Source organism: Ambystoma mexicanum (assembly GCF_040938575.1).
Source record: "Ambystoma mexicanum isolate Mex_15411 chromosome 12 unlocalized genomic scaffold, UKY_AmexF1_1 Mex_chr12_unloc.1, whole genome shotgun sequence".
Taxonomy (NCBI): Eukaryota; Metazoa; Chordata; class Amphibia; order Caudata; family Ambystomatidae; genus Ambystoma; species Ambystoma mexicanum.
In genome coordinates this window covers 7039662-7067042 of record NW_027182322.1, presented here as the reverse complement: position 1 = coordinate 7067042, position 27381 = coordinate 7039662, and the positions used below count along the sequence as shown (strand labels likewise).

Genomic DNA, 27381 nt, shown 5'->3' with positions numbered 1-27381 from the left:
CTTCCCTTCTCGCCTGCATACATGGATGCACGTTCACGCCTCCTCCTTCTCTCGGCTTCATACGGGGATCATATCTCCTCCCTGTCTCACCCTCATGCAGGGATGCATGACCAACGCTCCTTCCTGTCTCGCCCGCATACATGGACGCACGTTCACGCCTCCTCCTTCTCTCGGCTTCATACGGGGATCATATCTCCTCCCTGTCTCACCCTCATGTAGGGATGCATGACCAATGCTCCTTCCCTTCTCGCCTGCATACATGGATGCACGTTCACGCCTCCTCCTTCTCTCAGCTTCATACGGGGATCATATCTCCTCAATGTCTCACCCTCACTTCCAACATGTGTAACTTCTTGTTCTCTTTGACGTCTGGGGCATGGGTGGCTACTGCACAGCTCTAGATGTCGCCCACCTGCAAGGTGCTATGGAAAGCACTTTTCCACATTGGACGTGCTATATTAACCCCCTCTCCCCAAATACAATAAAAATAAAGAAATATATGTGCTTCCATAATGTCTACCTTCTAATGGTTCATATGTGTAAGCACATTGTCCTCCTCCTGACCACATTCTAAAACTATGTGCAAATTGTTCCTTCCATAAACTGTCACTTCCTTGGCCCTTTATTTATAATGACTGTTATACTCTCTCTCTTTCCGCCACAGTATAAAAAAGCCTAGCACACCTCATGATTGGACTAAGAAATTCCTGTCATTTAGTTGGAAATGATTTTCCCATTATCCCCAAAAACTCCTCACTGTGTCTAAGAACGCTTTTTTTCACAGGACAATACAGATCAGATTGACTTGAAAGGTCCTTTCACGCGACTACAGAATGCCTCTCATTCCACTAAAAGATACGCCAGTGCCTACAATAGCCTAGGACTAGACTATGAGTCCCAATGTAGAAAGACCACAAGTCCACAGATATGCCTGTTTATTTAAACATCTGTATTATCATCAGCGTGTGACTGTAAAGGCGGGACCTCGCGCTCTCTGTAACGCGCTCCATTGGCAACATCAGTTAAATGTCGTTCATTCAATCCCTCGCGGATGTTGTTTTTATTCCCATTTGTAACTGGGAAATACTGTCGCTGCAATACATATGTCTTAATCAAGCTAGTGGTTATTGACGTAAATGGCAGTGTTATAATGTTTCATGTACTGCAAATGTCACCACATAATGCGCTCTTAATTAGATTTGGTTGAAATACATTACAGTCACCCGATGAAAAAGTGTGCAAAGAGCATTAAAGAAACAAAAGGTTCATAACAGTAACAGGCCATATCGAATTGTTTCAGTCCTCCACAGAGATTGCCAATGTATTAATGGAAATTCTAAAATATCTGCCCAACTGCCTCACCGCAATGCCGTGAATCGGATTCAACCGAGGTTGCTGTGGCCACAACGCAGAGTACTAACCACTATACGATCATGGCGAGCTACTTGGGCTGCTACAATGTGACGTTCCACCTCTATCATAAGCTGTACTCCATCTGTGATGTCATGACTCATGTTTGAATTAAAGGTTGGTTGTGATGTTATCCATGAGAATAAGTGGACACCTGATCCCCAGTCACTTATTTAAGATCTCAATAATCAAGTCAGAATCCAAATGAAAGTCATCAAAGTGGAGCCAATTAGAAATAATATAGTTACACAAACCTGGCAATGGTGCGGCAGCCAGGGCCGATAATGGCCCGCCAGCCTGAGAGCAGGAAAGTGTGAGAGCAGTGATGGTCTTGTGAGAGTTTACAGCTGTTATTGACCCTGTCCCCTTCCATTGCAGAGTTTTCTCCCTATAAGAAGTGCAGAGGCTCCCTCCGGGGTGCTAATAGTACATTTATTTTTTTGCGCACGAGAAGTGCTCTTCACCAATTGCACGTGCCAAATCACCCGAAGGCCACCACCATAAAATTCAGGCATTCATGTTCATGCGTCCTCCATGTTATGTCCTTATAAAGGGATGCATGTTCATGATGACTCCATGTCACACCTGCATACAAGGATGCATGTTCATGCCGCCTTGTTCTCTTGGCTTTATACAGGGATTTTATCTCCTCCCTGTCTCACCCTCATGCAGGGATGCATGACCAATGCTCCTTCCCTTCTCGCCCGCATACATGGATGCATGTTCATGTCTCCTCGTTCTCTCGGCTTCATACTGGGATTTTATCTCCTCCCTGTCTCACCCTCAGGAAGGGATGCATGACCAATGCTCCTTCCCGTCTCGCCCGCATACATGGATGCACGTTCACGCCTCCTCCTTCTCTCGGCTTCATACGGGGATCATATCTCCTCCCTGTCTCACCCTCATGCAGGGATGCATGACCAATGCTCCTTCCTGTCTCGCCCGCATACATGGATGCACGTTCACGCCTCCTCCTTCTCTCGGCTTCATACGGGGATCATATCTCCTCCCTGTCTCACCCTCATGCAGGGATGCATGACCAATGCTCCTTCCCTTCTCGCCTGCATACATGGATGCACGTTCACGCCTCCTCCTTCTCTCGGCTTCATACGGGGATCATATCTCCTCAATGTCTCACCCTCACTTCCAACATGTGTAACTTCTTGTTCTCTTTGACGTCTGGGGCATGGGTGGCTACTGCACAGCTCTAGATGTCGCCCACCTGCAAGGTGCTATGGAAAGCACTTTTCCACATTGGACGTGCTATATTAACCCCCTCTCCCCAAATACAATAAAAATAAAGAAATATATGTGCTTCCATAATGTCTACCTTCTAATATTTCATATGTGTAAGCACATTGTCCTCCTCCTGATCGCATTCTAAAACTATGTGCAAATTGTTCCTTCCATAAACTGTCACTTCCTTGGCCCTTTATTTATAATGACTGTTATACTCTCTCTCTTTCCGCCACAGTATAAAAAAGCCTAGCACACCTCATGATTGGACTAAGAAATTCCTGTCATTTAGTTGGAAATGATTTTCCCATTATCCCCAAAAACTCCTCACTGTGTCTAAGAACGCTTTTTTTCACAGGACAATACAGATCAGATTGACTTGAAAGGTCCTTTCACGCGACTACAGAATGCCTCTCATTCCACTAAAAGATACGCCAGTGCCTACAATAGCCTAGGACTAGACTATGAGTCCCAATGTAGAAAGACCACAAGTCCACAGATATGCCTGTTTATTTAAACATCTGTATTATCATCAGCGTGTGACTGTAAAGGCGGGACCTCGCACTCTCTGTAACGCGCTCCATTGGCAACATCAGTTAAATGTCGTTCGTTCAATCCCTCGCGGATGTTGTTTTTATTCCCATTTGTAACTGGGAAATACTGTCGCTGCAATACATATGTCTTAATCAAGCTAGTGGTTATTGACGTAAATGGCAGTGTTATAATGTTTCAGGTACTGCAAATGTCACCACATAATGCGCTCTTAATTAGATTTGGTTGAAATACATTACAGTCACCCGATGAAAAAGTGTGCAAAGAGCATTAAAGAAACAAAAGGTTCATAACAGTAACAGGACATATCGAATTGTTTCAGTCCTCCACAGAGATTGCCAATGTATTAATGGAAATTCTAAAATATCTGCCCAACTGCCGTGACATTGCCTCACCGCAATGCCGTGACTCGGATTCGAACAGAGGTTGCTGCAGCCACAACGCAGAGTACTAACCACTATACGATCACGGCGAGCTACTTGGGCTGCTACAATGTGACGTTCCACCTCTATCATAAGCTGTACTCCATCTGTGATGTCATGACTCATGTTTGAATTAAAGGTTGGTTGTGATGTTATCCATGAGAATAAGTGGACACCTGATCCCCAGTCACTTTTTTAAGATCTCAATAATCAAGTCAGAATCCAAATGAAAGTCATCAAAGTGGAGCCAATTAGAAACAATATAGTTACACAAACCTGGCAATGGTGCGGCAGCCAGGGCCGATAATGGCCCGCCAGCCTGAGAGCAGGAAAGTGTGAGAGCAGTGATGGTCTTGTGAGAGTTTACAGCTGTTATTGACCCTGTCCCCTTCCATTGCAGAGTTTCCTCCCTATAAGAAGTGCAGAGGCTCCCTCCGGGGTGCTAATAGTACATTTATTTTTTTGCGCAGGAGAAGTGCTCTTCACCGATTGCACGTGCCAAATCACCCGAAGGCCACCACCATAAAATTCAGGCATTCATGTTCATGCGTCCTCCATGTTATGTCCTTATAAAGGGATGCATGTTCATGATGACTCCATGTCACACCTGCATACAAGGATGCATGTTCATGCCGCCTCGTTCTCTTGGCTTCATACAGGGATTTTATCTCCTCCCTGTCTCACCCTCAGGAAGGGATGCATGACCAATGCTCCTTCCCGTCTCGCCCGCATACATGGATGCACGTTCACGCCTCCTCCTTCTCTCGGCTTCATACGGGGAACATATCTCCTCCCTGTCTCACCCTCATGCAGGGATGCATGACCAATGCTCCTTCCCTTCTTGCCTGCATACATGGATGCACGTTCACGCCTCCTCCTTCTCTCGGCTTCATACGGGGATCATATCTCCTCCCTGTCTCACCCTCATGCAGGGATGCATGACCAACGCTCCTTCCTGTCTCGCCCGCATACATGGATGCACGTTCACGCCTCCTCCTTCTCTCGGCTTCATACGGGGATCATATCTCCTCCCTGTCTCACCCTCATGCAGGGATGCATGACCAATGCTCCTTCCCTTCTCGCCTGCATACATGGATGCACGTTCACGCCTCCTCCTTCTCTCGGCTTCATACGGGGATCATATCTCCTCAATGTCTCACCCTCACTTCCAACATGTGTAACTTCTTGTTCTCTTTGACGTCTGGGGCATGGGTGGCTACTGCACAGCTCTAGATGTCGCCCACCTGCAAGGTGCTATGGAAAGCACTTTTCCACATTGGACGTGCTATATTAACCCCCTCTCCCCAAATACAATAAAAATAAAGAAATATATGTGCTTCCATAATGTCTACCTTCTAATGGTTCATATGTGTAAGCACATTGTCCTCCTCCTGACCACATTCTAAAACTATGTGCAAATTGTTCCTTCCATAAACTGTCACTTCCTTGGCCCTTTATTTATAATGACTGTTATACTCTCTCTCTTTCCGCCACAGTATAAAAAAGCCTAGCACACCTCATGATTGGACTAAGAAATTCCTGTCATTTAGTTGGAAATGATTTTCCCATTATCCCCAAAAACTCCTCACTGTGTCTAAGAACGCTTTTTTTCACAGGACAATACAGATCAGATTGACTTGAAAGGTCCTTTCACGCGACTACAGAATGCCTCTCATTCCACTAAAAGATACGCCAGTGCCTACAATAGCCTAGGACTAGACTATGAGTCCCAATGTAGAAAGACCACAAGTCCACAGATATGCCTGTTTATTTAAACATCTGTATTATCATCAGCGTGTGACTGTAAAGGCGGGACCTCGCGCTCTCTGTAACGCGCTCCATTGGCAACATCAGTTAAATGTCGTTCGTTCAATCCCTCGCGGATGTTGTTTTTATTCCCATTTGTAACTGGGAAATACTGTCACTGCAATACATATGTCTTAATCAAGCTAGTGGTTATTGACGTAAATGGCAGTGTTATAATGTTTCATGTACTGCAAATGTCACCACATAATGCGCTCTTAATTAGATTTGGTTGAAATACATTACAGTCACCCGATGAAAAAGTGTGCAAAGAGCATTAAAGAAACAAAAGGTTCATAACAGTAACAGGCCATATCGAATTGTTTCAGTCCTCCACAGAGATTGCCAATGTATTAATGGGAATTCTAAAATATCTGCCCAACTGCCTCACCGCAATGCCGTGAATCAGATTCGAACCGAGGTTGCTGTGGCCACAACGCAGAGTACTAACCACTATACGATCATGGCGAGCTACTTGGGCTGCTACAATGTGACGTTCCACCTCTATCATAAGCTGCACTCCATCTGTGATGTCATGACTCATGTTTGAATTAAAGGTTGGTTGTGATGTTATCCATGAGAATAAGTGGACACCTGATCCCCAGTCACTTATTTAAGATCTCAATAATCAAGTCAGAATCCAAATGAAAGTCATCAAAGTGGAGCCAATTAGAAATAATATAGTTACACAAACCTGGCAATGGTGCGGCAGCCAGGGCCGATAATGGCCCGCCAGCCTGAGAGCAGGAAAGTGTGAGAGCAGTGATGGTCTTGTGAGAGTTTACAGCTGTTATTGACCCTGTCCCCTTCCATTGCAGAGTTTTCTCCCTATAAGAAGTGCAGAGGCTCCCTCCGGGGTGCTAATAGTACATTTATTTTTTTGCGCAGGAGAAGTGCTCTTCACCGATTGCACGTGCCAAATCACCCGAAGGCCACCACCATAAAATTCAGGCATTCATGTTCATGCGTCCTCCATGTTATGTCCTTATAAAGGGATGCATGTTCATGATGACTCCATGTCACACCTGCATACAAGGATGCATGTTCATGCCACCTCGTTCTCTTGGCTTCATACAGGGATTTTATCTCCTCCCTGTCTCACCCTCATGCAGGGATGCATGACCAATGCTCCTTCCCTTCTCGCCCGCATACATGGATGCACGTTCATGTCTCCTCGTTCTCTCGGCTTCATACTGGGATTTTATCTCCTCCCTGTCTCACCCTCAGGAAGGGATGCATGACCAATGCTCCTTCCCGTCTCGCCCGCATACATGGATGCACGTTCACGCCTCCTCCTTCTCTCGGCTTCATATGGGGATCATATCTCCTCCCTGTCTCACCCTCATGCAGGGATGCATGACCAATGCTCCTTCCTGTCTCGCCCGCATACATGGATGCACGTTCACGCCTCCTCCTTCTGTCGGCTTCATACGGGGATCATATCTCCTCCCTGTCTCACCCTCATGCAGGGATGCATGACCAATGCTCCTTCCCTTCTCGCCTGCATACATGGATGCACGTTCACGCCTCCTCCTTCTCTCGGCTTCATACGGGGATCATATCTCCTCCCTGTCTCACCCTCATGCAGGGATGCATGACCAACGCTCCTTCCTGTCTCGCCCGCATACATGGACGCACGTTCACGCCTCCTCCTTCTCTCGGCTTCATACGGGGATCATATCTCCTCCCTGTCTCACCCTCATGTAGGGATGCATGACCAATGCTCCTTCCCTTCTCGCCTGCATACATGGATGCACGTTCACGCCTCCTCCTTCTCTCGGCTTCATACGGGGATCATATCTCCTCAATGTCTCACCCTCACTTCCAACATGTGTAACTTCTTGTTCTCTTTGACGTCTGGGGCATGGGTGGCTACTGCACAGCTCTAGATGTCGCCCACCTGCAAGGTGCTATGGAAAGCACTTTTCCACATTGGACGTGCTATATTAACCCTCTCTCCCCAAATACAATAAAAATAAAGAAATATATGTGCTTCCATAATGTCTACCTTCTAATGTTTCATATGTGTAAGCACATTGTCCTCCTCCTGACCACATTCTAAAACTATGTGCAAATTGTTCCTTCCATAAACTGTCACTTCCTTGGCCCTTTATTTATAATGACTGTTATACTCTCTCTCATTCCGCCACAGTATAAAAAAGCCTAGCACACCTCATGATTGGACTAAGAAATTCCTGTCATTTAGTTGGAAATGATTTTCCCATTATCCCCAAAAACTCCTCACTGTGTCTAAGAACGCTTTTTTTCACAGGACAATACAGATCAGATTGACTTGAAAGGTCCTTTCACGCGACTACAGAATGCCTCTCATTCCACTAAAAGATACGCCAGTGCCTACAATAGCCTAGGACTAGACTATGAGTCCCAATGTAGAAAGACCACAAGTCCACAGATATGCCTGTTTATTTAAACATCTGTATTATCATCAGCGTGTGACTGTACAGGCGGGACCTCGCGCTCTCTGTAACGCGCTCCATTGGCAACATCAGTTAAATGTCGTTCGTTCAATCCCTCGCGGATGTTGTTTTTATTCCCATTTGTAACTGGGAAATACTGTCGCTGCAATACATATGTCTTAATCAAGCTAGTGGTTATTGACGTAAATGGCAGTGTTATAATGTTTCATGTACTGCAAATGTCACCACATAATGCGCTCTTAATTAGATTTGGTTGAAATACATTACAGTCACCCGATGAAAAAGTGTGCAAAGAGCATTAAAGAAACAAAAGGTTCATAACAGTAACAGGCCATATCGAATTGTTTCAGTCCTCCACAGAGATTGCCAATGTATTAATGGAAATTCTAAAATATCTGCCCAACTGCCTCACCGCAATGCCGTGAATCGGATTCGAACCGAGGTTGCTGTGGCCACAACGCAGAGTACTAACCACTATACGATCATGGCGAGCTACTTGGGCTGCTACAATGTGACTTTCCACCTCTATCATAAGCTGTACTCCATCTGTGATGTCATGACTCATGTTTGAATTAAAGGTTGGTTGTGATGTTATCCATGAGAATAAGTGGACACCTGATCCCCAGTCACTTATTTAAGATCTCAATAATCAAGTCAGAATCCAAATGAAAGTCATCAAAGTGGAGCCAATTAGAAATAATATAGTTACACAAACCTGGCAATGGTGCGGCAGCCAGGGCCGATAATGGCCCGCCAGCCTGAGAGCAGGAAAGTGTGAGAGCAGTGATGGTCTTGTGAGAGTTTACAGCTGTTATTGACCCTGTCCCCTTCCATTGCAGAGTTTTCTCCCTATAAGAAGTGCAGAGGCTCCCTCCGGGGTGCTAATAGTACATTTATTTTTTTGCGCACGAGAAGTGCTCTTCACCAATTGCACGTGCCAAATCACCCGAAGGCCACCACCATAAAATTCAGGCATTCATGTTCATGCGTCCTCCATGTTATGTCCTTATAAAGGGATGCATGTTCATGATGACTCCATGTCACACCTGCATACAAGGATGCATGTTCATGCCGCCTCGTTCTCTTGGCTTCATACAGGGATTTTATCTCCTCCCTGTCTCACCCTCAGGAAGGGATGCATGACCAATGCTCCTTCCCGTCTCGCCCGCATACATGGATGCACGTTCACGCCTCCTCCTTCTCTCGGCTTCATACGGGGAACATATCTCCTCCCTGTCTCACCCTCATGCAGGGATGCATGACCAATGCTCCTTCCCTTCTTGCCTGCATACATGGATGCACGTTCACGCCTCCTCCTTCTCTCGGCTTCATACGGGGATCATATCTCCTCCCTGTCTCACCCTCATGCAGGGATGCATGACCAACGCTCCTTCCTGTCTCGCCCGCATACATGGATGCACGTTCACGCCTCCTCCTTCTCTCGGCTTCATACGGGGATCATATCTCCTCCCTGTCTCACCCTCATGCAGGGATGCATGACCAATGCTCCTTCCCTTCTCGCCTGCATACATGGATGCACGTTCACGCCTCCTCCTTCTCTCGGCTTCATACGGGGATCATATCTCCTCAATGTCTCACCCTCACTTCCAACATGTGTAACTTCTTGTTCTCTTTGACGTCTGGTGCATGGGTGGCTACTGCACAGCTCTAGATGTCGCCCACCTGCAAGGTGCTATGGAAAGCACTTTTCCACATTGGACGTGCTATATTAACCCCCTCTCCCCAAATACAATAAAAATAAAGAAATATATGTGCTTCCATAATGTCTACCTTCTAATGTTTCATATGTGTAAGCACATTGTCCTCCTCCTGACCACATTCTAAAACTATGTGCAAATTGTTCCTTCCATAAACTGTCACTTCCTTGGCCCTTTATTTATAATGACTGTTATACTCTCTCTCTTTCCGCCACAGTATAAAAAAGCCTAGCACACCTCATGATTGCACTAAGAAATTCCTGTCATTTAGTTGGAAATGATTTTCCCATTATCCCCAAAAACTCCTCACTGTGTCTAAGAACGCTTTTTTTCACAGGACAATACAGATCAGATTGACTTGAAAGGTCCTTTCACGCGACTACAGAATGCCTCTCATTCCACTAAAAGATACGCCAGTGCCTACAATAGCCTAGGACTAGACTATGAGTCCCAATGTAGAAAGACCACAAGTCCACAGATATGCCTGTTTATTTAAACATCTGTATTATCATCAGCGTGTGACTGTAAAGGCGGGACCTCGCGCTCTCTGTAACGCGCTCCATTGGCAACATCAGTTAAATGTCGTTCGTTCAATCCCTCGCGGATGTTGTTTTTATTCCCATTTGTAACTGGGAAATACTGTCGCTGCAATACATATGTCTTAATCAAGCTAGTGGTTATTGACGTAAATGGCAGTGTTATAATGTTTCATGTACTGCAAATGTCACCACATAATGCGCTCTTAATTAGATTTGGTTGAAATACATTACAGTCACCCGATGAAAAAGTGTGCAAAGAGCATTAAAGAAACAAAAGGTTCATAACAGTAACAGGCCATATCGAATTGTTTCAGTCCTCCACAGAGATTGCCAATGTATTAATGGAAATTCTAAAATATCTGCCCAACTGCCTCACCGCAATGGCGTGAATCGGATTCAACCGAGGTTGCTGTGGCCACAACGCAGAGTACTAACCACTATACGATCATGGCGAGCTACTTGGGCTGCTACAATGTGACGTTCCACCTCTATCATAAGCTGTACTCCATCTGTGATGTCATGACTCATGTTTGAATTAAAGGTTGGTTGTGATGTTATCCATGAGAATAAGTGGACACCTGATCCCCAGTCACTTATTTAAGATCTCAATAATCAAGTCAGAATCCAAATGAAAGTCATCAAAGTGGAGCCAATTAGAAATAATATAGTTACACAAACCTGGCAATGGTGCGGCAGCCAGGGCCGATAATGGCCCGCCAGCCTGAGAGCAGGAAAGTGTGAGAGCAGTGATGGTCTTGTGAGAGTTTACAGCTGTTATTGACCCTGTCCCCTTCCATTGCAGAGTTTTCTCCCTATAAGAAGTGCAGAGGCTCCCTCCGGGGTGCTAATAGTACATTTATTTTTTTGCGCACGAGAAGTGCTCTTCACCAATTGCACGTGCCAAATCACCCGAAGGCCACCACCATAAAATTCAGGCATTCATGTTCATGCGTCCTCCATGTTATGTCCTTATAAAGGGATGCATGTTCATGATGACTCCATGTCACACCTGCATACAAGGATGCATGTTCATGCCGCCTCGTTCTCTTGGCTTTATACAGGGATTTTATCTCCTCCCTGTCTCACCCTCATGCAGGGATGCATGACCAATGCTCCTTCCCTTCTCGCCCGCATACATGGATGCATGTTCATGTCTCCTCGTTCTCTCGGCTTCATACTGGGATTTTATCTCCTCCCTGTCTCACCCTCAGGAAGGGATGCATGACCAATGCTCCTTCCCGTCTCGCCCGCATACATGGATGCACGTTCACGCCTCCTCCTTCTCTCGGCTTCATACGGGGATCATATCTCCTCCCTGTCTCACCCTCATGCAGGGATGCATGACCAATGCTCCTTCCTGTCTCGCCCGCATACATGGATGCACGTTCACGCCTCCTCCTTCTCTCGGCTTCATACGGGGATCATATCTCCTCCCTGTCTCACCCTCATGCAGGGATGCATGACCAATGCTCCTTCCCTTCTCGCCTGCATACATGGATGCACGTTCACGCCTCCTCCTTCTCTCGGCTTCATACGGGGATCATATCTCCTCAATGTCTCACCCTCACTTCCAACATGTGTAACTTCTTGTTCTCTTTGACGTCTGGGGCATGGGTGGCTACTGCACAGCTCTAGATGTCGCCCACCTGCAAGGTGCTATGGAAAGCACTTTTCCACATTGGACGTGCTATATTAACCCCCTCTCCCCAAATACAATAAAAATAAAGAAATATATGTGCTTCCATAATGTCTACCTTCTAATATTTCATATGTGTAAGCACATTGTCCTCCTCCTGATCACATTCTAAAACTATGTGCAAATTGTTCCTTCCATAAACTGTCACTTCCTTGGCCCTTTATTTATAATGACTGTTATACTCTCTCTCTTTCCGCCACAGTATAAAAAAGCCTAGCACACCTCATGATTGGACTAAGAAATTCCTGTCATTTAGTTGGAAATGATTTTCCCATTATCCCCAAAAACTCCTCACTGTGTCTAAGAACGCTTTTTTTCACAGGACAATACAGATCAGATTGACTTGAAAGGTCCTTTCACGCGACTACAGAATGCCTCTCATTCCACTAAAAGATACGCCAGTGCCTACAATAGCCTAGGACTAGACTATGAGTCCCAATGTAGAAAGACCACAAGTCCACAGATATGCCTGTTTATTTAAACATCTGTATTATCATCAGCGTGTGACTGTAAAGGCGGGACCTCGCACTCTCTGTAACGCGCTCCATTGGCAACATCAGTTAAATGTCGTTCGTTCAATCCCTCGCGGATGTTGTTTTTATTCCCATTTGTAACTGGGAAATACTGTCGCTGCAATACATATGTCTTAATCAAGCTAGTGGTTATTGACGTAAATGGCAGTGTTATAATGTTTCAGGTACTGCAAATGTCACCACATAATGCGCTCTTAATTAGATTTGGTTGAAATACATTACAGTCACCCGATGAAAAAGTGTGCAAAGAGCATTAAAGAAACAAAAGGTTCATAACAGTAACAGGACATATCGAATTGTTTCAGTCCTCCACAGAGATTGCCAATGTATTAATGGAAATTCTAAAATATCTGCCCAACTGCCGTGACATTGCCTCACCGCAATGTCGTGACTCGGATTCGAACCGAGGTTGCTGCGGCCACAACGCAGAGTACTAACCACTATACGATCACGGCGAGCTACTTGGGCTGCTACAATGTGACGTTCCACCTCTATCATAAGCTGTAATCCATCTGTGATGTCATGACTCATGTTTGAATTAAAGGTTGGTTGTGATGTTATCCATGAGAATAAGTGGACACCTGATCCCCAGTCACTTTTTTAAGATCTCAATAATCAAGTCAGAATCCAAATGAAAGTCATCAAAGTGGAGCCAATTAGAAACAATATAGTTACACAAACCTGGCAATGGTGCGGCAGCCAGGGCCGATAATGGCCCGCCAGCCTGAGAGCAGGAAAGTGTGAGAGCAGTGATGGTCTTGTGAGAGTTTACAGCTGTTATTGACCCTGTCCCCTTCCATTGCAGAGTTTTCTCCCTATAAGAAGTGCAGAGGCTCCCTCCGGGGTGCTAATAGTACATTTATTTTTTTGCGCACGAGAAGTGCTCTTCACCAATTGCACGTGCCAAATCACCCGAAGGCCACCACCATAAAATTCAGGCATTCATGTTCATGCGTCCTCCATGTTATGTCCTTATAAAGGGATGCATGTTCATGATGACTCCATGTCACACCTGCATACAAGGATGCATGTTCATGCCGCCTCGTTCTCTTGGCTTCATACAGGGATTTTATCTCCTCCCTGTCTCACCCTCATGCAGGGATGCATGACCAATGCTCCTTCCCTTCTCGCCCGCATACATGGATGCATGTTCATGTCTCCTCGTTCTCTCGGCTTCATACTGGGATTTTATCTCCTCCCTGTCTCACCCTCAGGCAGGGATGCATGACCAATGCTCCTTCCCGTCTCGCCCGCATACATGGATGCACGTTCACGCCTCCTCCTTCTCTCGGCTTCATACGGGGATCATATCTCCTCCCTGTCTCACCCTCATGCAGGGATGCATGACCAATGCTCCTTCCTGTCTCGCCCGCATACATGGATGCACGTTCACGCCTCCTCCTTCTCTCGGCTTCATACGGGGATCATATCTCCTCCCTGTCTCACCCTCATGCAGGGATGCATGACCAATGCTCCTTCCCTTCTCGCCTGCATACATGGATGCACGTTCACGCCTCCTCCTTCTCTCGGCTTCATACGGGGATCATATCTCCTCAATGTCTCACCCTCACTTCCAACATGTGTAACTTCTTGTTCTCTTTGACGTCTGGGGCATGGGTGGCTACTGCACAGCTCTAGATGTCGCCCACCTGCAAGGTGCTATGGAAAGCACTTTTCCACATTGGACGTGCTATATTAACCCGCTCTCCCCAAATACAATAAAAATAAAGAAATATATGTGCTTCCATAATGTCTACCTTCTAATGCTTCATATGTGTAAGCACATTGTCCTCCTCCTGATCACATTCTAAAACTATGTGCAAATTGTTCCTTCCATAAACTGTCACTTCCTTGGCCCTTTATTTATAATGACTGTTATACTCTCTCTCTTTCCGCCACAGTATAAAAAGCCTAGCACACCTCATGATTGGACTAAGAAATTCCTGTCATTTAGTTGGAAATGATTTTCCCATTATCCCCAAAAACTCCTCACTGTGTCTAAGAACGCTTTTTTTCACAGGACAATACAGATCAGATTGACTTGAAAGGTCCTTTCACGCGACTACAGAATGCCTCTCATTCCACTAAAAGATACGCCAGTGCCTACAATAGCCTAGGACTAGACTATGAGTCCCAATGTAGAAAGACCACAAGTCCACAGATATGCCTGTTTATTTAAACATCTGTATTATCATCAGCGTGTGACTGTAAAGGCGGGACCTCACGCTCTCTGTAACGCGCTCCATTGGCAACATCAGTAAAATGTCGTTCGTTCAATCCCTCGCGGATGTTGTTTTTATTCCCATTTGTAACTGGGAAATACTGTCGCTGCAATACATATGTCTTAATCAAGCTAGTGGTTAATGACGTAAATGGCAGTGTTATAATGTTTCATGTACTGCAAATGTCACCACATAATGCGCTCTTAATTAGATTTGGTTGAAATACATTACAGTCACCCGATGAAAAAGTGTGCAAAGAGCATTAAAGAAACAAAAGGTTCATAACAGTAACAGGACATATCGAATTGTTTCAGTCCTCCACAGAGATTGCCAATGTATTAATGGAAATTCTAAAATATCTGCCCAACTGCCGTGACATTGCCTCACCGCAATGGCGTGAATCGGATTCGAACCGAGGTTGCTGTGGCCACAGTACTAACCACTATACGATCACGGCGAGTTACTTGGGCTGCTACAATGTGACGTTCCACCTCTATCATAAGCTGTACTCCATCTGTGATGTCATGACTCATGTTTGAATTAAAGGTTGGTTGTGATGTTATCATTGAGAATAAGTGGACACCTGATCCCCAGTCACTTATTTAAGATCTCAATAATCAAGTCAGAATCCAAATGAAAGTCATCAAAGTGGAGCCAATTAGAAATAATATAGTTACACAAACCTGGCAATGGTGCGGCAGCCAGGGCCGATAATGGCCCGCCAGCCTGAGAGCAGGAACGTGTGAGAGCAGTGATGGTCTTGTGAGAGTTTACAGCTGTTATTGACCCTGTCCCCTTCCATTGCAGAGTTTTCTCCCTATAAGAAGTGCAGAGGCTCCCTCCGGGGTGCTAATAGTACATTTATTTTTTTGCGCACGAAAAGTGCTCTTCACCAATTGCACGTGCCAAATCACCCGAAGGCCACCACCATAAAATTCAGGCATTCATGTTCATGCTTCCTCCATGTTATGTCCTTATAAAGGGATGCATGTTCATGATGACTCCATGTCACACCTGCATACAAGGATGCACGTTCACGCCTCCTCCTTCTCTCGGCTTCATACGGGGATCATATCTCCTCAATGTCTCACCATCACTTCCAACATGTGTAACTTCTTGTTCTCTTTGACGTCTGGGGCATGGGTGGCTACTGCACAGCTCTAGATGTCGCCCACCTGCAAGGTGCTATGGAAAGCACTTTTCCACATTGGACGTGCTATATTAACCCCCTCTCCCCAAATACAATAAAAATAAAGAAATATATGTGCTTCCATAATGTCTACCTTCTAATGTTTCATATGTGTAAGCAATTGTCCTCCTCCTGACCACATTCTAAAACTATGTGCAAATTGTTCCTTCCATAAACTGTCACTTCCTTGGCCCTTTATTTATAATGACTGTTATACTCTCTCTCTTTCCGCCACAGTATAAAAAAGCCTAGCACACCTCATGATTGGACTAAGAAATTCCTGTCATTTAGTTGGAAATGATTTTCCCATTATCCCCAAAAACTCCTCACTGTGTCTAAGAACGCTTTTTTTCACAGGACAATACAGATCAGATTGACTTGAAAGGTCCTTTCACGCGACTACAGAATGCCTCTCATTCCACTAAAAGATACGCCAGTGCCTACACTAGCCTAGGACTAGACTATGAGTCCCAATGTAGAAAGACCACAAGTCCACAGATATGCCTGTTTATTTAAACATCTGTATTATCATCAGCGTGTGACTGTAAAGGCGGGACATCGCGCTCTCTGTAACGCGCTCCATTGGCAACATCAGTTAAATGTTGTTGGTTCAATCCCTCGCGGATGTTGTTTTTATTCCCATTTGTAACTGGGAAATACTGTCGCTGCAATACATATGTCTTAATCAAGCTAGTGGTTATTGACGTAAATGGCAGTGTTATAATGTTTCATGTACTGCAAATGTCACCACATAATGCGCTCTTAATTAGATTTGGTTGAAATACATTACAGTCACCCGATGAAAAAGTGTGCAAAGAGCATTAAAGAAACAAAAGGTTCATAACAGTAACAGGACATATCGAATTGTTTCAGTCCTCCACAGAGATTGCCAATGTATTAATGGAAATTCTAAAATATCTGCCCAACTGCCGTGACATTGCCTCACCGCAATGCCGTGAATCGGATTCGAACCGAGGTTGCTGCGGCCACAACGCAGAGTACTAACCACTATACGATCACAGCGAGCTACTTGGGCTGCTACAATGTGACGTTCCACCTCTATCATAAGCTGTACTCCATCTGTGATGTCATGACTCATGTTTGAATTAAAGGTTGGTTGTGATGTTATCCATGAGAATAAGTGGACACCTAATCCCCAGTCACTTATTTAAGATCTCAATAATCAAGTCAGAATCCAAATGAAAGTCATCAAAGTGGAGCCAATTAGAAATAATACAGTTACACAAACCTGGCAATGGTGCGGCAGCCAGGGCCGATAATGGCCCGCCAGCCTGAGAGCAGGAAAGTGTGAGAGCAGTGATGGTCTTGTGAGAGTTTACAGCTGTTATTGACCCTGTCCCCTTCCATTGCAGAGTTTTCTCCCTATAAGAAGTGCAGAGGCTCCCTCCGGGGTGCTAATAGTACATTTATTTTTTTGCGCAGGAGAAGTGCTCTTCACCAATTGCACGTGCCAAATCACCCGAAGGCCACCACCATAAAATTCAGGCATTCATGTTCATGCGTCCTCCATGTTATGTCCTTATAAAGGGATGCATGTTCATGATGACTCCATGTCACACCTGCATACAAGGATGCATGTTCATGCCGCCTCGTTCTCTTGGCTTCATACAGGGATTTTATCTCCTCCCTGTCTCACCCTCATGCAGGGATGCATGACCAATGCTCCTTCCCTTCTCGCCCGCATACATGGATGCACGTTCATGTCTCCTCGTTCTCTCGGCTTCATACGGGGATTTTATCTCCTCCCTGTCTCACCCTCAGGAAGGGATGCATGACCAATGCTCCTTCCCGTCTCGCCTGCATACATGGATGCACGTTCACGCCTCCTCCTTCTCTCGGCTTCATACGGGGATCATATCTCCTCCCTGTCTCACCCTCATGCAGGGATGCATGACCAATGCTCCTTCCTGTCTCGCCCGCATACATGGATGCACGTTCACGCCTCCTCCTTCTCTCGGCTTCATACAGGGATCATATCTCCTCCCTGTCTCACCCTCATGCAGGGATGCATGACCAATGCTCCTTCCCTTCTCGCCTGCATACATGGATGCACGTTCACGCCTCCTCCTTCTCTCGGCTTCATAAGGGGATCATATCTCCTCCCTGTCTCACCCTCATGCAGGGATGCATGACCAATGCTCCTTCTTGTCTCGCCCGCATACATGGATGCACGTTCACGCCTCCTCCTTCTCTCGGCTTCATACGGGGATCATATCTCCTCCCTGTCTCACCCTCATGCAGGGATGCATGACCAATGCTCCTTCCCTTCTCGCCTGCATACATGGATGCACGTTCACGCCTCCTCCTTCTCTCGGCTTCATACGGGGATCATATCTCCTCCCTTTCTCACCCTCATGCAGGGATGCATGACCAACGCTCCTTCCTGTCTCGCCCGCATACATGGATGCACGTTCACGCCTCCTCCTTCTCTCGGCTTCATACGGGGATCATATCTCCTCCCTGTCTCACCCTCATGCAGGGATGCATGACCAATGCTCCTTCCCTTCTCGCCTGCATACATGGATGCACGTTCACGCCTCCTCCTTCTCTCGGCTTCATACGGGGATCATATCTCCTCAATGTCTCACCCTCACTTCCAACATGTGTAACTTCTTGTTCTCTTTGACGTCTGGGGCATGGGTGGCTACTGCACAGCTCTAGATGTCGCCCACCTGCAAGGTGTTATGGAAAGCACTTTTCCACATTGGACGTGCTATATTAACCCCCTCTCCCCAAATACAATAAAAATAAAGAAATATATGTGCTTCCATAATGTCTACCTTCTAATGTTTCATATGTGTAAGCACATTGCCCTCCTCCTGACCACATTCTAAAACTATGTGCAAATTGTTCCTTCCATAAACTGTCACTTCCTTGGCCCTTTATTTATAATGACTGTTATACTCTCTCTCTTTCCGCCACAGTATAAAAAAGCCTAGCACACCTCATGATTGGACTAAGAAATTCCTGTCATTTAGTTGGAAATGATTTTCCCATTATCCCCAAAAACTCCTCACTGTGTCTAAGAACGCTTTTTTTCACAGGACAATACAGATCAGATTGACTTGAAAGGTCCTTTCACGCGACTACAGAATGCCTCTCATTCCACTAAAAGATACGCCAGTGCCTACAATAGCCTAGGACTAGACTATGAGTCCCAATGTAGAAAGACCACAAGTCCACAGATATGCCTGTTTATTTAAACATCTGTATTATCATCAGCGTGTGACTGTAAAGGCGGGACCTCGCGCTCTCTGTAACGCGCTCCATTGGCAACATCAGTTAAATGTCGTTGGTTCAATCCCTCGCGGATGTTGTTTTTATTCCCATTTGTAACTGGGAAATACTGTCGCTGCAATACATATGTCTTAATCAAGCTAGTGGTTATTGACGTAAATGGCAGTGTTATAATGTTTCATGTACTGCAAATGTCACCACATAATGCGCTCTTAATTAGATTTGGTTGAAATACATTACAGTCACCCGATGAAAAAGTGTGCAAAGAGCATTAAAGAAACAAAAGGTTCATAACAGTAACAGGACATATCGAATTGTTTCAGTCCTCCACAGAGATTGCCAATGTATTAATGGAAATTCTAAAATATCTGCCCAACTGCCGTGACATTGCCTCACCGCAATGCCGTATCTCGGATTCGAACCGAGGTTGCTGAGGCCACAACGCAGAGTACTAACCACTATACGATCACGGCGAGATACTTGGGCTGCTACAATGTGACACTTGGGCTGCTACAATGTGACGTTCCACCTCTATCATAAGCTGTACTCCATCTGTGATGTCATGACTCATGTTTGAATTAAAGGTTGGTTGTGATGTTATCCATGAGAATAAGTGGACACCTGATCCCCAGTCACTTATTTAAGATCTCAATAATCAAGTCAGAATCCAAATGCAAGTCATCAAAGTGGAGCCAATTACAAATAATATAGTTACACAAACCTGGCAATGGTGCGGCAGCCAGGGCCGATAATGGCCCGCCAGCCTGAGAGCAGGAAAGTGTGAGAGCAGTGATGGTCTTGTGAGAGTTTACAGCTGTTATTGACCCTGTCCCCTTCCATTGCAGAGTTTTCTCCCTACAAGAAGTGCAGAGGCTCCCTCCGGGGCGCTAATAGTACATTTATTTTTTTGCACAGGAGAAGTGCTCTTCGCCAATTGCACGTGCCAAATCACCCGAAGGCCACCACCATAAAATTCAGGCATTCATGTTCATGCGTCCTCCATGTTATGTCCTTATAAAGGGATGCATGTTCATGATGACTCCATGTCACACCTGCATACAAGGATGCATGTTCATGCCGCCTCGTTCTCTTGGCTTCATACAGGGATTTTATCTCCTCCCTGTCTCACCCTCATGCAGGGATGCATGACCAATGCTCCTTCCCTTCTCGCCCGCATACATGGATGCACGTTCATGTCTCCTCGTTCTCTCTGCTTCATACGGGGATTTTATCTCCTCCCTGTCTCACCCTCAGGAAGGGATGCATGACCAATGCTCCTTCCCGTCTCGCCCGCATACATGGATGCACGTTCACGCCTCCTCCTTCTCTCGGCTTCATACGGGGATCATATCTCCTCCCTGTCTCACCCTCATGCAGGGATGCATGACCAATGCTCCTTCCTGTCTCGCCCGCATACATGGATGCACGTTCACGCCTCCTCCTTCTCTCGGCTTCATACGGGGATCATATCTCCTCCCTGTCTCACCCTCATGCAGGGATGCATGACCAATGCTCCTTCCCTTCTCGTCTGCATACATGGATGCACGTTCACGCCTCCTCCTTCTCTCGGCTTCATACGGGGATCATATCTCCTCCCTGTCTCACCCTCATGCAGGGATGCATGACCAACGCTCCTTCCTGTCTCGCCCGCATACGTGGATGCACGTTCACGCCTCCTCCTTCTCTCGGCTTCATACGGGGATCATATCTCCTCCCTGTCTCACCCTCATGCAGGGATGCATGACCAATGCTCCTTCCCTTCTCGCCTGCATACATGGATGCACGTTCACGCCTCCTCCTTCTCTCGGCTTCATACGGGGATCATATCTCCTCAATGTCTCACCCTCACTTCCAACATGTGTAACTTCTTGTTCTCTTTGACGTCTGGGGCATGGGTGGCTACTGCACAGCTCTAGATGTCGCCCACCTGCAAGGTGCTATGGAAAGCACTTTTCCACATTGGACGTGCTATATTAACCCCCTCTCCCCAAATACAATGAAAATAAAGAAATATATGTGCTTCCATAATGTCTACCTTCTAATGTTTCATATGTGTAAGCAATTGTCCTCCTCCTGACCACATTCTAAAACTATGTGAAAATTGTTCCTTCCATAAACTGTCACTTCCTTGGCCCTTTATTTATAATGACTGTTATACTCTCTCTCTTTCCGCCACAGTATAAAAAAGCCTAGCACACCTCATGATTGGACTAAGAAATTCCTGTCATTTAGTTGGAAATGATTTTCCCATTATCCCCAAAAACTCCTCACTGTGTCTAAGAACGCTTTTTTTCACAGGACAATACAGATCAGATTGACTTGAAAGGTCCTTTCACGCGACTACAGAATGCCTCTCATTCCACTAAAAGATACGCCAGTGCCTACAATAGCCTAGGACTAGACTATGAGTCCCAATGTAGAAAGACCACAAGTCCACAGATATGCCTGTTTATTTAAACATCTGTATTATCATCAGCGTGTGACTGTAAAGGCGGGACCTCGCGCTCTCTGTAACGCTCTCCATTGGCAACATCAGTTAAATGTCGTTGGTTCAATCCCTCGCGGATGTTGTTTTTATTCCCATTTGTAACTGGGAAATACTGTCGCTGCAATACATATGTCTTAATCAAGCTAGTGGTTATTGACGTAAATGGCAGTGTTATAATGTTTCATGTACTGCAAATGTCACCACATAATGCGCTCTTAATTAGATTTGGTTGAAATACATTACAGTCACCCGATGAAAAAGTGTGCAAAGAGCATTAAAGAAACAAAAGGTTCATAACAGTAACAGGACATATCGAATTGTTTCAGTCCTCCACAGAGATTGCCAATGTATTAATGGAAATTCTAAAATATCTGCCCAACTGCCGTGACATTGCCTCACTGCAATGCCGTGACTCGGATTCGAACCGTGGTTGCTGCGGCCACAACGCAGAGTACTAACCACTATACGATCACGGCGAGCTACTTGGGCTGCTACAATGTTACGTTCCACCTCTATCATAAGCTGTACTCCATCTGTGATGTCATGACTCATGTTTGAATTAAAGGTTGGTTGTGATGTTATCCATGAGAATAAGTGGACACCTGATCCCCAGTCACTTATTTAAGATCTCAATAATCAAGTCAGAATCCAAATGAAAGTCATCAAAGTGGAGCCAATTAGAAATAATATAGTTACACAAACCTGGCAATGGTGCGGCAGCCAGGGCCGATAATGGCCCGCCAGCCTGAGAGCAGGAAAGTGTGAGAGCAGTGATGGTCTTGTGAGAGTTTACAGCTGTTATTGACCCTGTCCCCTTCCATTGCAGAGTTTTCTCCCTATAAGAAGTGCAGAGGCTCCCTCCGGGGTGCTAATAGTACATTTATTTTTTTGTGCAGGAGAAGTGCTCTTCACCAATTGCACGTGCCAAATCACCCGAAGGCCACCACCATAAAATTCAGGCATTCATGTTCATGCGTCCTCCATGTTATGTCCTTATAAAGGGATGCATGTTCATGATGACTCCATGTCACACCTGCATACATGGATGCATGTTCATGCCGCCTCGTTCTATTGGCTTCATACAGGGATTTTATCTCCTCCCTGTCTCACCCTCATGCAGGGATGCATGACCAATGCTCCTTCCCTTCTCGCCCGCATACATGGATGCACGTTCATGTCTCCTCGTTCTCTCGGCTTCATACGGGGATTTTATCTCCTCCCTGTCTCACCCTCAGGAAGGGATGCATGACCAATGCTCCTTCCCGTCTCGCCTGCATACATGGATGCACGTTCACGCCTCCTCCTTCTCTCGGCTTCATACGGGGATCATATCTCCTCCCTGTCTCACCCTCATGCAGGGATGCATGACCAATGCTCCTTCCTGTCTCGCCCGCATACATGGATGCATGTTCACGCCTCCTCCTTCTCTCGGCTTCATACAGGGATCATATCTCCTCCCTGTCTCACCCTCATGCAGGGATGCATGACCAATGCTCCTTCCCTTCTCGCCTGCATACATGGATGCACGTTCACGCCTCCTCCTTCTCTCGGCTTCATACGGGGATCATATCTCCTTCCTGTCTCACCCTCATGCAGGGATGCATGACCAATGCTCCTTCCTGTCTCGCCCGCATACATGGATGCACGTTCACGCCTCCTCCTTCTCTCGGCTTCATACGGGGATCATATCTCCTCCCTGTCTCACCCTCATGCAGGGATGCATGACCAATGCTCCTTCCCTTCTCGCCTGCATACATGGATGCACGTTCACGCCTCCTCCTTCTCTCGGCTTCATACGGGGATCATATCTCCTCAATGTCTCACCCTCACTTCCAACATGTGTAACTTCTTGTTCTCTTTCACGTCTGGGGCATGGGTGGCTACTGCACAGCTCTAGATGTCGCCCACCTGCAAGGTGCTATGGAAAGCACTTTTCCACATTGGACGTGCTATATTAACCCCCTCTCCCCAAATACAATAAAAATAAAGAAATATATGTGCTTCCATAATGTCTACCTTCTAATGTTTCATATGTGTAAGCACATTGTCCTCCTCCTGACCACATTCTAAAACTATGTGCAAATTGTTCCTTCCATAAACTGTCACTTCCTTGGCCCTTTATTTATAATGACTGTTATACTGTCTCTCTTTCCGCCACAGTATAAAAAAGCCTAGCACACCTCATGATTGGACTAAGAAATTCCAGTCATTTAGTTGGAAATGATTTTCCCATTATCCCCAAAAACTCCTCAGTGTGTCTAAGAACGCTTTTTTTCACAGGACAATACAGATCAGATTGACTTGAAAGGTCCTTTCACGCGACTACAGAATGCCTCTCATTCCACTAAAAGATACGCCAGTGCCTACTAATAGCCTAGGACTAGACTATGAGTCCCAATGTAGAAAGACCACAAGTCCACAGATATGCCTGTTTATTTAAACATCTGTATTATCATCAGCGTGTGACTGTAAAGGCGGGACCTCGCGCTCTCTGTAACGCGCTCCATTGGCAACATCAGTTAAATGTCGTTGGTTCAATCCCTCGCGGATGTTGTTTTTATTCCCATTTGTAACTGGGAAATACTGTCGCTGCAATACATATGTCTTAATCAAGCTAGTGGTTATTGACGTAAATGGCAGTGTTATAATGTTTCATGTACTGCAAATGTCACCACATAATGCGCTCTTAATTAGATTTGGTTGAAATACATTACAGTCACCCGATGAAAAAGTGTGCAAAGAGCATTAAAGAAACAAAAGGTTCATAACAGTAACAGGACATATCGAATTGTTTCAGTCCTCCACAGAGATTGCCAATGTATTAATGGAAATTCTAAAATATCTGCCCAACTGCCGTGACATTGCCTCACCGCAATGCCGTGACTCGGATTCGAACCGAGGTTGCTGCGGCCACAACGCAGAGTACTAACCACTATACGATCACGGCGAGCTACTTGGGCTGCTACAATGTGACGTTCCACCTCTATCATAAGCTGTACTCCATCTGTGATGTCATGACTCATGTTTGAATTAAAGGTTGGTTGTGATGTTATCCATGAGAATAAGTGGACACCTGATCCCCAGTCACTTATTTAAGATCTCAATAATCATGTCAGAATCCAAATGAAAGTCATCAAAGTGGAGCCAATTAGAAATAATATAGTTACACAAACCTGACAATGGTGCGGCAGCCAGGGCCGATAATGGCCCGCCAGCCTGAGAGCAGGAAAGTGTGAGAGCAGTGATGGTCTTATGAGAGTTTACAGCTGTTATTGACCCTGTCCCCTTCCATTGCAGAGTTTTCCCCCTGTAAGAAGTGCAGAGGCTCCCTCCGGGGTGCTAATAGTAAATTTATTTTTTTGCGCAGGAGAAGTGCTCTTCACCAATTGCACGTGCCAAATCACCCGAAGGCCACCACCATAAAATTCAGGCATTCATGTTCATGCGTCCTCCATGTTATGTCCTTATAAAGGGATGCATGTTCATGATGACTCCATGTCACACCTGCATACAAGGATGCATGTTCATGCCGCCTCATTCTCTTGGCTTCATACAGGGATTTTATCTCCTCCCTGTCTCACCCTCATGCAGGGATGCATGACCAATGCTCCTTACCTTCTCGCCCGCATACATGGATGCACGTTCATGTCTCCTCGTTCTCTCTGCTTCATATGGGGATTTTATCTCCTCCTTGTCTCACCCTCAGGAAGGGATGCATGACCAATGCTCCTTCCCGTCTCGCCCGCATACATGGATGCACGTTCATGCCTCCTCCTTCTCTCGGCTTCATACAGGGATCATATCTCCTCCCTGTCTCACCCTCATGCAGGGATGCATGACCAATGCTCCTTCCTGTCTCGCCCGCATACATGGATGCACGTTCACGCCTCCTCCTTCTCTCGGCTTCATACGGGGATCATATCTCCTCCCTGTCTCACCCTCATGCAGGGATGCATGACCAATGCTCCTTCCCTTCTCGCCTGCATACATGGATGCACGTTCACGCCTCCTCCTTCTCTCGGCTTCATACGGGGATCATATCTCCTCCCTTTCTCACCCTCATGCAGGGATGCATGACCAACGCTCCTTCCTGTCTCGCCCGCATACATGGATGCACGTTCACGCCTCCTCCTTCTCTCGGCTTCATACGGGGATCATATCTCCTCCCTGTCTCACCCTCATGCAGGGATGCATGACCAATGCTCCTTCCCTTCTCGCCTGCATACATGGATGCACGTTCACGCCTCCTCCTTCTCTCGGCTTCATACGGGGATCATATCTCCTCAATGTCTCACCCTCACTTCCAACATGTGTAACTTCTTGTTCTCTTTGACGTCTGGGGCATGGGTGGCTACTGCACAGCTCTAGATGTCGCCCACCTGCAAGGTGTTATGGAAAGCACTTTTCCACATTGGACGTGCTATATTAACCCCCTCTCCCCAAATACAATAAAAATAAAGAAATATATGTGCTTCCATAATGTCTACCTTCTAATGTTTCATATGTGTAAGCACATTGCCCTCCTCCTGACCACATTCTAAAACTATGTGCAAATTGTTCCTTCCATAAACTGTCACTTCCTTGGCCCTTTATTTATAATGACTGTTATACTCTCTCTCTTTCCGCCACAGTATAAAAAAGCCTAGCACACCTCATGATTGGACTAAGAAATTCCTGTCATTTAGTTGGAAATGATTTTCCCATTATCCCCAAAAACTCCTCACTGTGTCTAAGAACGCTTTTTTTCACAGGACAATACAGATCAGATTGACTTGAAAGGTCCTTTCACGCGACTACAGAATGCCTCTCATTCCACTAAAAGATACGCCAGTGCCTACAATAGCCTAGGACTAGACTATGAGTCCCAATGTAGAAAGACCACAAGTCCACAGATATGCCTGTTTATTTAAACATCTGTATTATCATCAGCGTGTGACTGTAAAGGCGGGACCTCGCGCTCTCTGTAACGCGCTCCATTGGCAACATCAGTTAAATGTCGTTGGTTCAATCCCTCGCGGATGTTGTTTTTATTCCCATTTGTAACTGGGAAATACTGTCGCTGCAATACATATGTCTTAATCAAGCTAGTGGTTATTGACGTAAATGGCAGTGTTATAATGTTTCATGTACTGCAAATGTCACCACATAATGCGCTCTTAATTAGATTTGGTTGAAATACATTACAGTCACCTGATGAAAAAGTGTGCAGAGAGCATTAAAGAAACAAAAGGTTCATAACAGTAACAGGACATATCGAATTGTTTCAGTCCTCCACAGAGATTGCCAATGTATTAATGGAAATTCTAAAATATCTGCCCAACTGCCGTGACATTGCCTCACCGCAATGCCGTGACTCGGATTCGAACCGAGGTTGCTGCGGCCACAACGCAGAGTACTAACCACTATACGATCACAGCGAGCTATTTGGGCTGCTACCATGTGACGTTCCACCTCTATCATAAGCTGTACTCCATCTGTGATGTCATGACTCATGTTTGAATTAAAGGTTGGTTGTGATGTTATCCATGAGAATAAGTGGACACCTGATCCCCAGTCACTTATTTAAGATCTCAATAATCAAGTCAGAATCCAAATGAAAGTCATCAAAGTGGAGCCAATTAGAAATAATATAGTTACACAAACCTGGCAATGGTGCGGCAGCCAGGGCCGATAATGGCCCGCCAGCCTGAGAGCAGGAAAGTGTGAGAGCAGTGATGGTCTTGTGAGAGTTTACAGCTGTTATTGACCCTGTCCCCTTCCATTGCAGAGTTTTCTCCCTATAAGAAGTGCAGAGGCTCCCTCCGGGGTGCTAATAGTACATTTATTTTTTTGCGCAGGAGAAGTGCTCTTCACCAATTGCACGTGCCAAATCACCCG

The 27381-nt window shown here is 45.8% G+C and overlaps 3 non-coding genes across 3 annotated transcripts; all 3 read right to left on the bottom strand.

Annotated features, from left to right (window-relative positions):
* Positions 1–12730: 12730 nt before the first annotated feature.
* Positions 12731–12802, bottom strand: TRNAH-GUG (transfer RNA histidin (anticodon GUG)). The gene has a single exon. It is a non-coding gene; the product is annotated as a tRNA-His (tRNA).
* Positions 12803–24379: 11577 nt separating this feature from the next.
* TRNAH-GUG (transfer RNA histidin (anticodon GUG)) lies at positions 24380–24451 on the bottom strand. Its single transcript has one exon. It is a non-coding gene; the product is annotated as a tRNA-His (tRNA).
* Positions 24452–26849: 2398 nt separating this feature from the next.
* Positions 26850–26921, bottom strand: TRNAH-GUG (transfer RNA histidin (anticodon GUG)). Its single transcript has one exon. It is a non-coding gene; the product is annotated as a tRNA-His (tRNA).
* Between the last annotated feature and the right edge of the window lie 460 nt (positions 26922–27381).